This window comes from Rhinolophus sinicus, chromosome 15, assembly GCF_057876585.1.
Source record: "Rhinolophus sinicus isolate RSI-liver-muscle chromosome 15, RSI-T2T, whole genome shotgun sequence".
In the NCBI taxonomy this organism is placed as follows: Eukaryota; Metazoa; Chordata; class Mammalia; order Chiroptera; family Rhinolophidae; genus Rhinolophus; species Rhinolophus sinicus.
In genome coordinates, this window is record NC_142515.1 from 60,314,340 (window position 1) to 60,326,928 (window position 12,589).

Genomic DNA, 12,589 nt, shown 5'->3' on the forward strand with positions numbered 1-12,589 from the left:
TCCCCCATTTTGAGTGCTCTCCACCCAAGACTTTCTCTTAGTTCTTTGAGCACGTCCAACTTGTTTTACCAGATGTTTATATTTCTGGCTCCTTCTTGTCACTTATTTCCCAGCCTAAATAGAATAACTTAAAAGAGGCCTTCCAGGACCACTGTCTTGGTTGGATTTCCAAGAAACAAAGCCTGAGAGATGCGTTTAAGAACACATGGTTTATTTAAATTATATGCTCAGGAAAACCTGTAAAGAAGTGAAGGTGGCATGCAGGAGAAGAGAGCAAGGATGTGGTCTTCAATGTGATTTTAAGTAAAGTCTAGCCTTGGGGTGATCTATGGGTTGTGGTGGTGGTGAGGGGTCTGCAGCACAAATCAAGGTGGTGGCCAGGTTTGAAGTAAGGAGCCAGGTTTTGGTACCACTGTATCAATCAGTCATTGACTGCCTTATAAGCATCTCCTACCAGCCAAGGACAATTCTCCTGAAAAGACTGCAGGTTTAAACTATGCCACAGAATCATTCTCTAGCAGCTGGAGGGTGCGTGCACTGGCTTGGAAATGAGATCTAGCAGGGCATCAGCTCACCTGTTGTAACAGGCTGGCCCAACATTGCCACCTGTGCCCTGTTGCATACACCTAGTTCAACTCTGGCTTACTTTTATTCTCTGATATTTTTCTTGCTTAATTATTTGTTGATTTTCTGTCTCCCTGAATAGGGTATAAGATCTTGAGAGCAGTAATCTTGTTTGTTTTGCTCATACATACATCTCTAGAATCTAGAGATTCTGGTTGATGAGTGAATATTGATTGCGACTCACTTTCTTCTTCTGAATTGCGGGGAAAAAAATATGTTCAGACAAAGAACGTATCGAAAACAAAATGAGAAAATTGAATTGTCCTTGTCATGGTCAGTTGCTCCCCAGCATTCCTTTGCTTCCTGTGCCATTTTCATATTCCAACATTACAAATTTAGCTGACCTTTTTTTTTAAGCATTCCAAAGAATTTTGCTTAAAAACCGTTTTCTAGAACAATGATAGCTGCCACCAGGGAGGCAAAGTCAGCTTTCAGCACCTATCATGAAATATTTACAGAACAGACTTGAAGAAAGGGAAGACAAGGCAAAATTGTCCCTAGAAGCTCATCTCCAAGGCTTATTTAATATGAGTCTCCCAAAAGATATATCTCAGCCAGTTAATTGCTACTGAGGCCAAACTTTATGGAATATTTTTTACAGATGAAGTTATTCTCCCCCGGCCCCACATCTTTCATGTGTATCAAAGCACAATCTGTTCTGTGCATTACTTTTCTTGTCTCCTTGTCCCTCCTCGTCTTTGGGGATAGGAGATTATGACCAAACAGCAACATGTTAGAGGACTCATAGGATAATGAGATGTGTACCTTTGCCTCACATTGTGTCCATACAAGTCAAACACACACAACCCCTGTTGAATAATAATGGCTGCCAACAGCTTTAGTAGCAGCCTTTCTGAAAGTTCTGGCTTCCCATGGACAATCCAGCCATCAACAATGCAAAGATTCTCTAAGAAATCTGATCCATTTAGTTAGGAAGCTGGAAGCATATGGAAAATACAGCAATCCAGTTGCGAGCATAAAGCGATAAGAAGATAGTCATCAAGCCTGGGACAATATGATATAAAACAATAAGGTGCCATTTGGAGGACTTACAAAGTATCAAGCATTATGCTAAGCAATTTTAGACATTATATCATTGGATCCTCACCAAATGCTGTGAGGTACACAGTATGTTTGTTTTACAGATGAGGAAACTGATATACGTTGAGGATATACAAGCTGTCCTATATCACACAGTTGGTTTGGTGGATATTTATTATTTTTGTCTGTCCAGCATCATCTGCCATTATTCTGATCATACTTTGATTTGCCTTTGAGAACCCTTCCCCCAACTTTTAGTATATTTGTTTGAGCAGAGCTGACTCCATTCCATGACCTATGTCTGGCTAACTAAATTGTTCCATTATCTTGGTCATTTATTTGAGGTCACCATCAACGCATGGCCCTAGCCAGGTTGGTGAGACTCAACTCCTGGATTTACCTGGAAATATCAAGAAAGAAAATACCTTTATCTTGTGATTGCTCAGATAAGCTAAGTGTAACTAATTGTGATAAACTTGCCACCTCAAAGAGAGAGCTTGGTGACAAAATGCTAATATGAAAAAAAATACAGACATGATAAAAAGAGACATATTCCTGATGCCGTAGTTTTAGCAGCAGCATTCCACCATTGCTGAAATAGTGCTGCTCATGGGAGTTTTTAGGAAGCCAATATGTTTTCTTTATTTCTTAAGACAGTTTAAGGTGGATTTCTCTCTAGAAATTGGATGAGTCTCAATAGAGATTAAATATGTAATGGTTGACCTTGAATAATAACTAAAGAATGGCTCACCCCTCAACATGTGTGTACATAGCTGCAGAGCAGTTACACTCCAAGGATCGTGCAAGGGGAAGGCATTGGCTATATAATCTGCTTTTCTTTCTGGACCTTTGGCAATTTTATAAACAGCTTTTATCCAAGTAGCTTAGATGAGAATGAATGAGACTAGGACTACCGATTGGAACATTAAGGGAAACTGGTGTTGGAATCAGACAGTACTTGGTTCAAATCTCAGCTCTGACACGACATGTCAAATGACATTGGAGAATTACTGAATCTCTCTGCAGCTCAGTTTTCTCATCGGTAAAATGCGATGATAAAACCTATCTCATAGGGCTATTTTGAGAAATAAGTAGCGGTATGCATGTACAGTGCTCAGCCAGGGTAGCCACTCTATAAATATCAGTTCCCGGCCCCACCTCAGGTGCGAACTATCTGGCTCTCACTATTGAAGCTCACAGATACTAGCATAGGGAAGTGGGTAGGAGCGCCCCTTCCAGGTCTCCCCACAAACAGTAGTTCCTACTTTTAAGACAAGTAAGTGAAGTAAGTTTGGGCTTATTCTCTAAGAATTTTAATGACTGGACATATGTGTTGTGGGAACAGAGCCAGGAGTGCAGTTTCCAGGCTTTCAGCCTCACATGGAAAGGTGCTGGCTCAGGTAGTAAATGGCCATCAACTGTGATTGGATGGCCATCAGCTGTGGCTAGTTGGCCGTCAGCTGTAACCAGTGAGCCATTGGCCACTAATATAACTGCCATGGCTACACTAGCAGAAAATGGGGGCTAGCAAGAAGATGGTGGCTGAGCCTGTGAGCGGCGCAGTGAGGGTTGCGAACAGTGTGGTTCCTGCTTCCTATGTCTCCAACCCAGCCGCCAGTGAGAATATAGTGGTATGACTCCCCTACTTATGACTCCATAGGTGTCGTGCGGGAGACCCTGCTCGCTGCGCCATTTGTCAGGTGGGGAAGCCTGCAGGGTCTCTGCTCCCGCTCCCCATACAAGAACGCAGGATATGGTGAGGTCAAAAAGGAACACCCACGGAGCCATAGGTAGGGGAGTCATACCACTATATTCTCTCTGGCGGCACTATACTCTCACTGGAGGCTGGGTCCACACTGTCCGCAAACCGCCATCCACACTTGCCAGCCCAGCCGCCATCTTCTTGCTAGCCCCCATTCTTCCTCTCCTCTCTCTCTCCCTCTGTAGCCACAGCAGTTATATTGGCGGCTAATTGGCTAACTGGCTACAGCTGACGGCCAATCAGCCACAGCTGACGGCCATCTACTACCCGAGCCAGCACTCCTCCACATGAGGCCGAGAGCCTGTAAACTACTTTCTGGGGCTCTGTCCCCACACTCCACCCCTACAGGCTCTCGCCTCACAATCTACGCGACAAGCGTCTTCCGCGAGGGGACCTGTGCGAGGAGCCTGGGGGTGAATGCAATATCCTGGACACAGCCAGGCTCTCTGGGCACAGCCAGGGTTTCTCAGGGCACCACCAGTGCTTCTGGGCACGGCCAGACTTCCTGGACTTCTTAGGGTACCACCTGTCCTCCCGGACACAGCCAGGGTTTCTCAGGGCACCACCACTCTCTGTGGGCACAGCCACACTTCCTGGACTCAGCCAGGGCTCTCAGGGCACTGCCACTCTCTGTGGGCACAGCCACACTTCCTGGACTCAGCCAGGGCTCTCAGGGCACTGCCACTCTCTCTGTGCCTCTCAGGGTACCCTGCTGGAACAATAGCGACTCACAATCAAGGTGCTTACATATTCTCAATGGCGGCCAGTCAAGAGACAAAAGCAAATATCCCCCAGTTCCACTAACAACAGTTCCCAAACAAACAGTCAAGCGGTCCATTAAATTAGGGATGGAAGGCAATTCCCCACAGTCCATAGTCATTCACCAGGGCTGTCCTGGGGGTGAGAGACGACCTTGACCTCACCCTTATCTCCCACGGAGGACTCAGCAAGCGTTACCTCCTGGGACTACAAGTCCTGCATCCGGGCTGCCCAAGCAGGAACCTCCCGGCCCACAGGGCCGCAACGACCTTCGCTTTCTCCGGCCTGTGCTGGTTGGGGAACCGTCCACATCTTTCCACCTCTCCACGGGGCTCCATCTCTCCAGCAGCTGCATGGCTTTTCCTGTGCTGGTAGGAGAACCGTCCACGTCCTTCCACCCCTCCACGGGGGTCCAGCTCTCCGGCAGCTGCTCCTCCTGGTCTTCCTGAGATTGAGTGTTCATACGCACAAACTGCTCCACCGCCCTTCGGGGAGCTTTGGCTGGCACCAAACCCTGCTCGCTGCGCCATTTGTCGTGCGGGGTGTCATTCGTGGTCTCTGGTCCCGCTCCCCACATAAGAACGCAGGATATGGTGAGGCCAAAAAGGAACACCCACGGAGCCATAGGTAGGGGAGTCATACCACTATATTCTCTCTGGCGGCACTATACTCTCAATGGAGGCTGGATCCACACTGTCCGCAAACCGCCATCCACACTTGCCAACCCAGCCGCCATCTCCTTGCTAGCCCCCATTCTTCTCTCTCCTCTCCCTCTGTAGCCGCAGCAGTTATATTAGCGGCTAATTGGCCAACTGGCTACAGCTGACGGCCAATCAGCCACAGCTGACGGCCATCTACTACCCGAGCCAGCACTCCTCCACGTGAGGCCGAGAGCCTGTAAACTACTTTCTGGGGCTCTGTCCCCACAATGGGTTTTCCGTTTTGGCTTCACCATGTCTTGCCTTCTTATGTAGGGAGCAGGAGCAGAGACTCCGCAGGCTGTACCCCGCATGACAAATGACGCAGCGAGCAGGGTCTCCTGCATGACAAATGGTGCAGCGAGCAGGGTACGGTGCCGGCCAAAGCTCTCCGAAGGGCAGTGGAGAAGTTTGTGCGTGTGAACACTCAGTCTCAGGAAGACCAGGAGGAGCAGCTGCCAGAGATCTGGACCCCTGTGGAGGGGTGGGAAGATGTGGATGGTTCTCCAACCAGCATAGGCTGGAGAAAGCGAAGGTCATTGCGACCCTGTGGGCAGGGAAGTGCTTGCTGAGCCCCTCATCCCCAGGTTGGGGAGGATTTGGAGCCCTTGCCCTGCAGAGGGGACACAGATTGTGAGGCTCACAGCCCTGGCGAATGACTATGGACTATGCGGAATTGTCTTCTATACCTAATTTAATGGACCGCTTGACTGTTTGCTTGGGAACATACCACCATGTAATGGAACTGGCAGATGTTTGCTTTTCTGTCTTGACCGGCCACCATAGAGAATATGTAAGCACCTTGACTGTGAGCCGCTGTTGTTCTAGCACGGTACCCTGAGAGGCCCAGAGACAGTGTGTCATGAAGGAGACCCTGCTTGCTGCGCCATGTGTCGTGCGGGGCGGCCTGCGGGGTCTCTGCTCCTGCTCCCCACATAAGAACGCAGGATATGGTGAGGCCAAAAAGGAACACCCACGGAGCTATAGGTAGGGAAGTCATACCACTATGGTCTCACTGGCGGCTGGGTTGGAGGCAGGACCCACACAATTCTCAACCCTAACTGCTCTGCTTGTAGGCTCAGCCACCATCTTCTTGTTAGCCCCCATTTTTCTCTAGCGTAGCCACAGCAGTTATATTAGTGGCCAATGGCTCACTGGTTATAGCTGACGGCCAACTAGCCACAGCTGATGGCCATCCAATCACAGTTGATGGCCATTTACTACCTGAGCCAACACCTTTCTATGTGAGGCCGAGAGCCTGGAAACTACTTTCTGGGGCTCTGTCCCCACAGAATGGCAGTGCCCTGAGAACCCTGGCTGAGCCCAGGAAGTCTGACTGTGCCCAGAGAGAGTGGCAGTGCCCTGAGATACCCTGGCTGTGCCCGGGGAGACTAGTGGTACCCTAAGAAACCCAGGAAGTCTGGCTGTGCCCAGAAGTACTGGTGGTGGCCTGAGAAACTCTGGCTGTGCCCAGAGAGAGTGGCAGTGCCCTGAGAAGCCCTGGCTGTGTCCAGGATATTGCATCCACCTCCAGGCTCCTCGCCCAGGGACCCTCGCAGAAGATGCTTGTCACATAGATTGTGAGGCAAGACCCTGTGGGGGTGGAGTATGGAGACAGAGCCAGAGTGCAGTTTCCAGGCTCTCAGCCTCACATGGAACGGTGCTGGCACAGGTAGTAAATGGCCATCATCTGTGATTGGATGGCCATCAGCTGTGGCTAGTTGGCCGTCAGCTGTAACCAGTGAGTCACTGACCACTAATATAACTGCCGTGGCTGTGCTAGCAGAAAATGGGGGCTAGCAAGAAGATGGTGGCTGAGCCTGCAAGCAGAGCAGTGAGGGTTGCGAACAGTGTGGTTCCTGCTTCCTGTGTCTCCAACCTAACCGCCAGTGAGACTATAGTGGTATAACTTCCCTACCTATGGCTCCATGGGTGTTCCTTTTTGGCCTCACCATGTCCTGCCTTCTTATTTAGGGAGCGGGAACAGAGACCCTACAGGCCGCCACCTGCACGACAAATGGCGCAGTGAGCAGGGTCCCCTGCAGGACATGTGTATTGTATATAATCTTACAGCAAAGTCATGTTTCTAAACAAAATCAACCTCATTGATAGAATATTTCATTTCAGCCAGAGTGTGTCTTTGTCACCTTGTCAAATAACTGATTTGACTGATTTGTCTCTTCCCTCAGAATAAAGTTTGTCTGGATTGATCAAGTAAATAAGGTTTATTGACAACTTGTAATAATAGCAGGGCCATTCTTTATCTCCATGCTGGCCTTCAAATGAGGAATAGGTGTGTACAAGGTCACCCACACTCCAAAGAGTTCCTTAAAGAAGGTGACACTGGTAATGAAAAATCTAGTTAGAGTTAAGGCATAATTAATGACTGGAAAAAAGTCTGGATAGATTTCTTCTGAAGAAAGGGGCTATGCCTTTATAATCTTCCTGCTATGGGTAACCTATGGGGCCAGTTAAAGGCCATGTGCATTGTAGTGAGGAATGTAACTGCAACTGTGAGGGAATGGATGGGGAGATGACCATGTCCCTGTCTTGGCTGCAGTTATTAGAATCCATTTATTGAACATGCATTTATAGAGGAAGCACCATGTGCCAGGAAGTGTTCTAGGTGCTGAACACAGCTAAAACTTCCATCCTCATGGAGCTTAACATTGATTGTGAGGAGACCAACTAAAAAATAAGTAAAATATAATATATAGTATGTTAGAAAATGATACATAATGTGAAGAAGATAATAAAGCAAGGAAGGGGAATAAGAATGGTAGATGCTGGAATGCAGGAAGTGACAATTGCAATTTAAAATAGGGTGTTTACTGAAGACTGCAATGAATAGGTAGTGTTTGAGGAAATCAGACTTGTCAGAATTGTTAAGGTGAAAGGACAGCAAAGAGGCACCCTGGGTTTTATGTTCATGCGGGTTAGTGATCAGGCTGGGGAGGAAAAAGGCTGGAATGCCCAAAGCCTTTCCTCCCAGAGAGAAGGAGCCATCTATAGACTGAGAAGCTCTCATTCATGTCTGAGGCCTCTATTGCTGCTGCTCTGAGAATAGACTCTGGAGGCACATGGTGAGGGGGAGTAAGACATGTGCAGCCAGACCAGGTAAGTAACCAGATGGGAATAGTGGAGAAAATGAGGAATGGCCGACTTACAGAATGATGTTTCAGATTGTGCTCTGGCTTCACCTACAGATTTAGGTAGACAGGTGGTCATTCTGCTATAAAAGACCCAAAAGAGAAGTTCTAAAAAACTTGAATAAAATTGACAGGGCCTTAGGTCAAGGACCTTAAGGTGTTTTAGCCAAGTTTAATGTTGGAATCATGAGTGAGAAGACACATTTATAATTCCTCAAGCCCTAAAAGTGAGGCAAATAAATAAATGAATAAATGAGAGCGGTAAGGGACATCTGTGAGAGTGCTATGGCTCAAGGACAAGAGCGACAGTGGTGACCTGTGTTTGTGGGGGTTACAGAGCCCCCTGACATGTCTAGTGTGGGGGAGGAGGCAGAAATAAGAAACCTCAAGGAACCTCATGGGTGAGAGAGGGTGTCAGAAGTGCAACGCCTCCAAGAAACAAGGTGGAAATGTGGTTGTCTCACCCAGGTCAATGGGCTGAGCTTTGTGCAGACGGGAGGGGGTGATGGGTGGTGTAGGTGGGGGAGGTAGGAATGGGGGAGGACACGAGATGCCAAGGGATGGTGTCGTGCAGGAGACCCTGCTGGGTCTCTGCTCCCACTCCCCCCACAAGAACGCAGAATATGGTGAGGCCAAAAAGGAACAGCCATAGGCAGGGGAGTCATACCACTATATTCTCTCTGGCGGCACTATACTCTCACTGGAGGCTGGATCCACACTGTCCGCAAACCGCCATCCACGCTTGCCAGCCCAGCCGCCATCTTCTTGCTAGCCCCTATTCTTCTCCTCTTCTCTGCTAGCGTAGCCACAGCAGTTATATTAGTGGCCAATGGCTCACTGGTTACAGCTGACGGCCAACTAGCCACAGCTGATGGCCATGCAATCACGGTTGATGGCCATTTACTACCTGAGCCAGGCACCTGTCTATGTGAGGCCGAGAGCCTGGAAACTACTTTCTGGGGCTCTGCCCCCACACTCCACCCCTACAGGCTCTCGCCTCACAATCTACGCGACAAACATCTTCCGCGAGGGGCCCTGTGCAAGGACCCTGGAGGTGAATGCAATATCCTGGACACAGCCAGGCTCTCTGGGCACAGCCAGGGTTTCTCAGGGTACCACCAGTGCTTCTGGGCACAGCCAGATTTACTGGGCTTCTTAGGGTACCACTAGTCTTCCCGGACACAGCCAGGGTTTCTCAGGGCACCACCAGTACTTCTGGGCACGGCCAGACTTCCTGGACTTCTTAGGGTACCACTAGTTTCCCCGGGCACAGCTAGGATTTCTCAGGGCACCACCAGTACTTCTGGCACGGCCAGACTTCCTGGACTTCTTAGGGTACCACTAGTTTCACTGGGCACAGCTAGGATTTCTCAGGGCACTGCCACTCTCTCTGGGAACAACCCGACTTCCTGGGCACAGCCAGGGCATCTTCAGGGCACAGCCAGACTTCCTGGACTCAGCCAGGGCTCTCAGGGCACTGCCACTCTCTGTGGGCACAGCCACACTTCCTGGGCTCGGCCAGGGCTCTCAGGGCACTGCCACTCTCTCTGGGCCTCTCAGGGTACCCTGCTGGAACAACAGCGACTCACAATCAAGATGCTTACATATTCTCAATGACGGCCAGTCAAGACACAAAAGCAAATATCCCCCAGTTCCACTACATGGTGGTATGTTCCCAAACAAACAGTCAAGCTGTCCATTAAATTAGGAATGGAAGGCAATTCCCCATAGTCCATAGTCATTTGCCAGGGCTGTCTTGGGGGTGAGGGACAACCTTGACCTCACCCGTATCTCCCATGGAGGACTCAGCAAGCCTTTCCTCCTGGGACAAGTCCCGCATCCGGGCTGCCTGAGCAGGAACTTCCCGGCCCACAGGGCTGCAACGACCTTCGCTTTCTCCGGCCTGTGCTGGTTGGGGAACCGTCCACATCTTTCCACCTCTCCACGGGGCTCCATCTCTCCAGCAGCTGCATGGCTTTTCCTGTGCTGGTGGGAGAACCGTCCACGTCCTCCCACCCCTCCACGGGGGTCCAGCTCTCCGGCAGCTGCTCCTCCTGGTCTTCCTCAGACTGGTTGTTCATATACACAAACTGCTCCACCGTCTTTTGGAGAGCTTTGGCCGGCACCATACCCTGCTCGCTGCGCCATTTGTCGTGCAGGAGACACTGCTGGGTCTCTGCTCTCACTCCCCGCACAAGAACGCAGGATATGGTGAGGCCAAAAAGGAACACCCATGGAGCCATAGGCAGGGGAGTCATACCACTATATTCTCTCTGGCGGCACTATACTCTCACTGGAGGCTGGATCCACACTGTCCGCAAACCGCCATCCGCGCTTGCCAGCCCAGCCGCCATCTGCTTGCCAGCCCCCATTTTCTGCTAGCATAGCCACAGCAGTTATATTAGTGGCCAATGGCTCACTGGTTACAGCTGACGGCCAACTAGCCACAGCTGACGGCCATGCAATCACAGTTGATGGCCATTTACTACCTGAGCCAGGCACCTGTCTATGTGAGGCCAAGAGCCTGGAAACTACTTTCTGGGGCTCTGCCCCCACAGATGGCCTAATGAAGGTTTTCTTTTTGTGAGAAATCAGTGAACACACAAAGTGGCTCCTCTCTTCCTGGGAATGACTCTGACTGAAGATGATCTTTTCAAGTTCCATTGTAGGAAATGAAGACTGGTTCCAGGTGAGCGTGATTCCCTGTCTCCCAGTCCAGGTGCTGAAAAGGGAGAAGGCCCATCCTTCACAAGGCTTCCTCCCCGCAGGAGGGCTGCACTCATCTCAGGGTAATGCACATCTTTCACCCGGACAGAGTCTGGGTCCGACTACAGTCAGAGCTGGTTTTGTTAACCTTCCAAATCCTTCAGGCCAGAGCTCAACCCTTTGCAGTGGCCTGAATATGAAAGTGAAAGGAAATAAAGGAAAGAGGAGAGAACCTACACACATTAGCCATTTCCTCTCCATCGGGCGTCATCCCAAATACTCCTCAGATATTATGGTATATAACTCTTGAAACACCCACGGAGGTAGGGTCTTAAAGGTGACCCTATGAACAAACTGAAAACAAGTAAGTGACTTAACCTAGGTCGCCCCCAGCCTGTTTCACACCCCAACTTCATGATCACCCAGACTCACCCTGTTGCCATCAGTGCAGGTTCTAGGAAGGGGATATTCAACCTGTCTCTCTGGAAACCGCCTGCTGGGAAACATTTCACGTGTGCCGTGGGGCTGCTGCTGTCTATGCCCTGCCTGGCAGGATCCTACAAGGTACAGAGGAGAGGGACCGAGGGCAGGGACACTACGTACATCCTTTGTGAAAGGTTTTGTACTCAATCTTTTATGTACAAGATTTCATTTAGCCCCCACCATAGCTCCATGAGGAAGATATTATTTCTGTAAGGACGCTCAGAGCGTGTACCCAGCCCAAGAGCAGCTTTTCTGGGAGGCGGGCAAAATCCCCCGTATTTTTCCAAATTTCATGTTCACTGGTGCTTGAGTCCTGGGGATCCTCACTGGTTTCCATAAGGCCTTGGGGCACCTGGGGGCTTTTCATCAAGAGGCACAGAAACTAAATTCAGAAAATCATACTTGTCAGAACTGTTAAGGTGAGAGGACAGCAAAGAGGCACCTGGGTTTTATGTTCATGCGGGTTAGTGATCAGTGGGGAGGGTGGATTGTAACCCGTTCACTGTCAGTATTCAAGAGTGACAATCGTGTGGGGCTCCAAAACCCAGCTCTACCACTCACTAGCCGTGGGACTTCACACGTTACCTGGACTTTCTGCTTCCTCAGCTGCGGCTATATTGGGTATCAGAACTTGCTTTGTCCCAGGTTTCTTATGAGGGTAAAAGGAGACCCTGTTTTGCAGCATTTAGTAGCCTGCTTATTGTGCGTGGGTAAGTCCTAGGAGTAGTACTGGCTGCTGAATAACTAGTACTTGTCACCATAGTCATTTCACTGTCAACAGCAATTTGCTCTCAGGATCACATTTATTTGGAATTGTTTAGAGTCACCATTGGAAAGGAGAGGTGGGAAGGGAAGGAAAGGAACAGGAGACAACACAGCAAAGCTGGTAGAGGATGCTTGAAAATGCTGGTGGGACCCCATTGCCATGTGTGCAATCACGTTAGCCCAGGAGGCTGCTGGGAACCTTCCTAGGAGGGTAGGGCCCCGAGAGCGAGGTGATGAACTCCCAGAACTGGGACAGTGGTGATGTAAAGGAGAGGACGCAGTCTTATTTTATGTGCAGGGTCATTTTCTTACGAAAAGTGTTATACGCCTGGTGCCTGGCAGGGCTTAAGCATGGTTGGAGACTGACCTGGCTGAGGGACTCCACCTCCATTTCTGCTTCATCAAGATGTCAAACCATCTCCCGTCTGACCAGCCAGCCCTCCCCTTTAGCATGTGTAGTGGGCCAGGAGCCTGGGGGTGTTTATCATTCAAATAGTCATACATTTTCTGCTTGGCATCCCTCCCCCCAGCCCCCACCCCCAGACTCAGCACACATCCACACAAACCTTCATCCCTTCTGGAAAATCCTTTTCTGCTCTGCT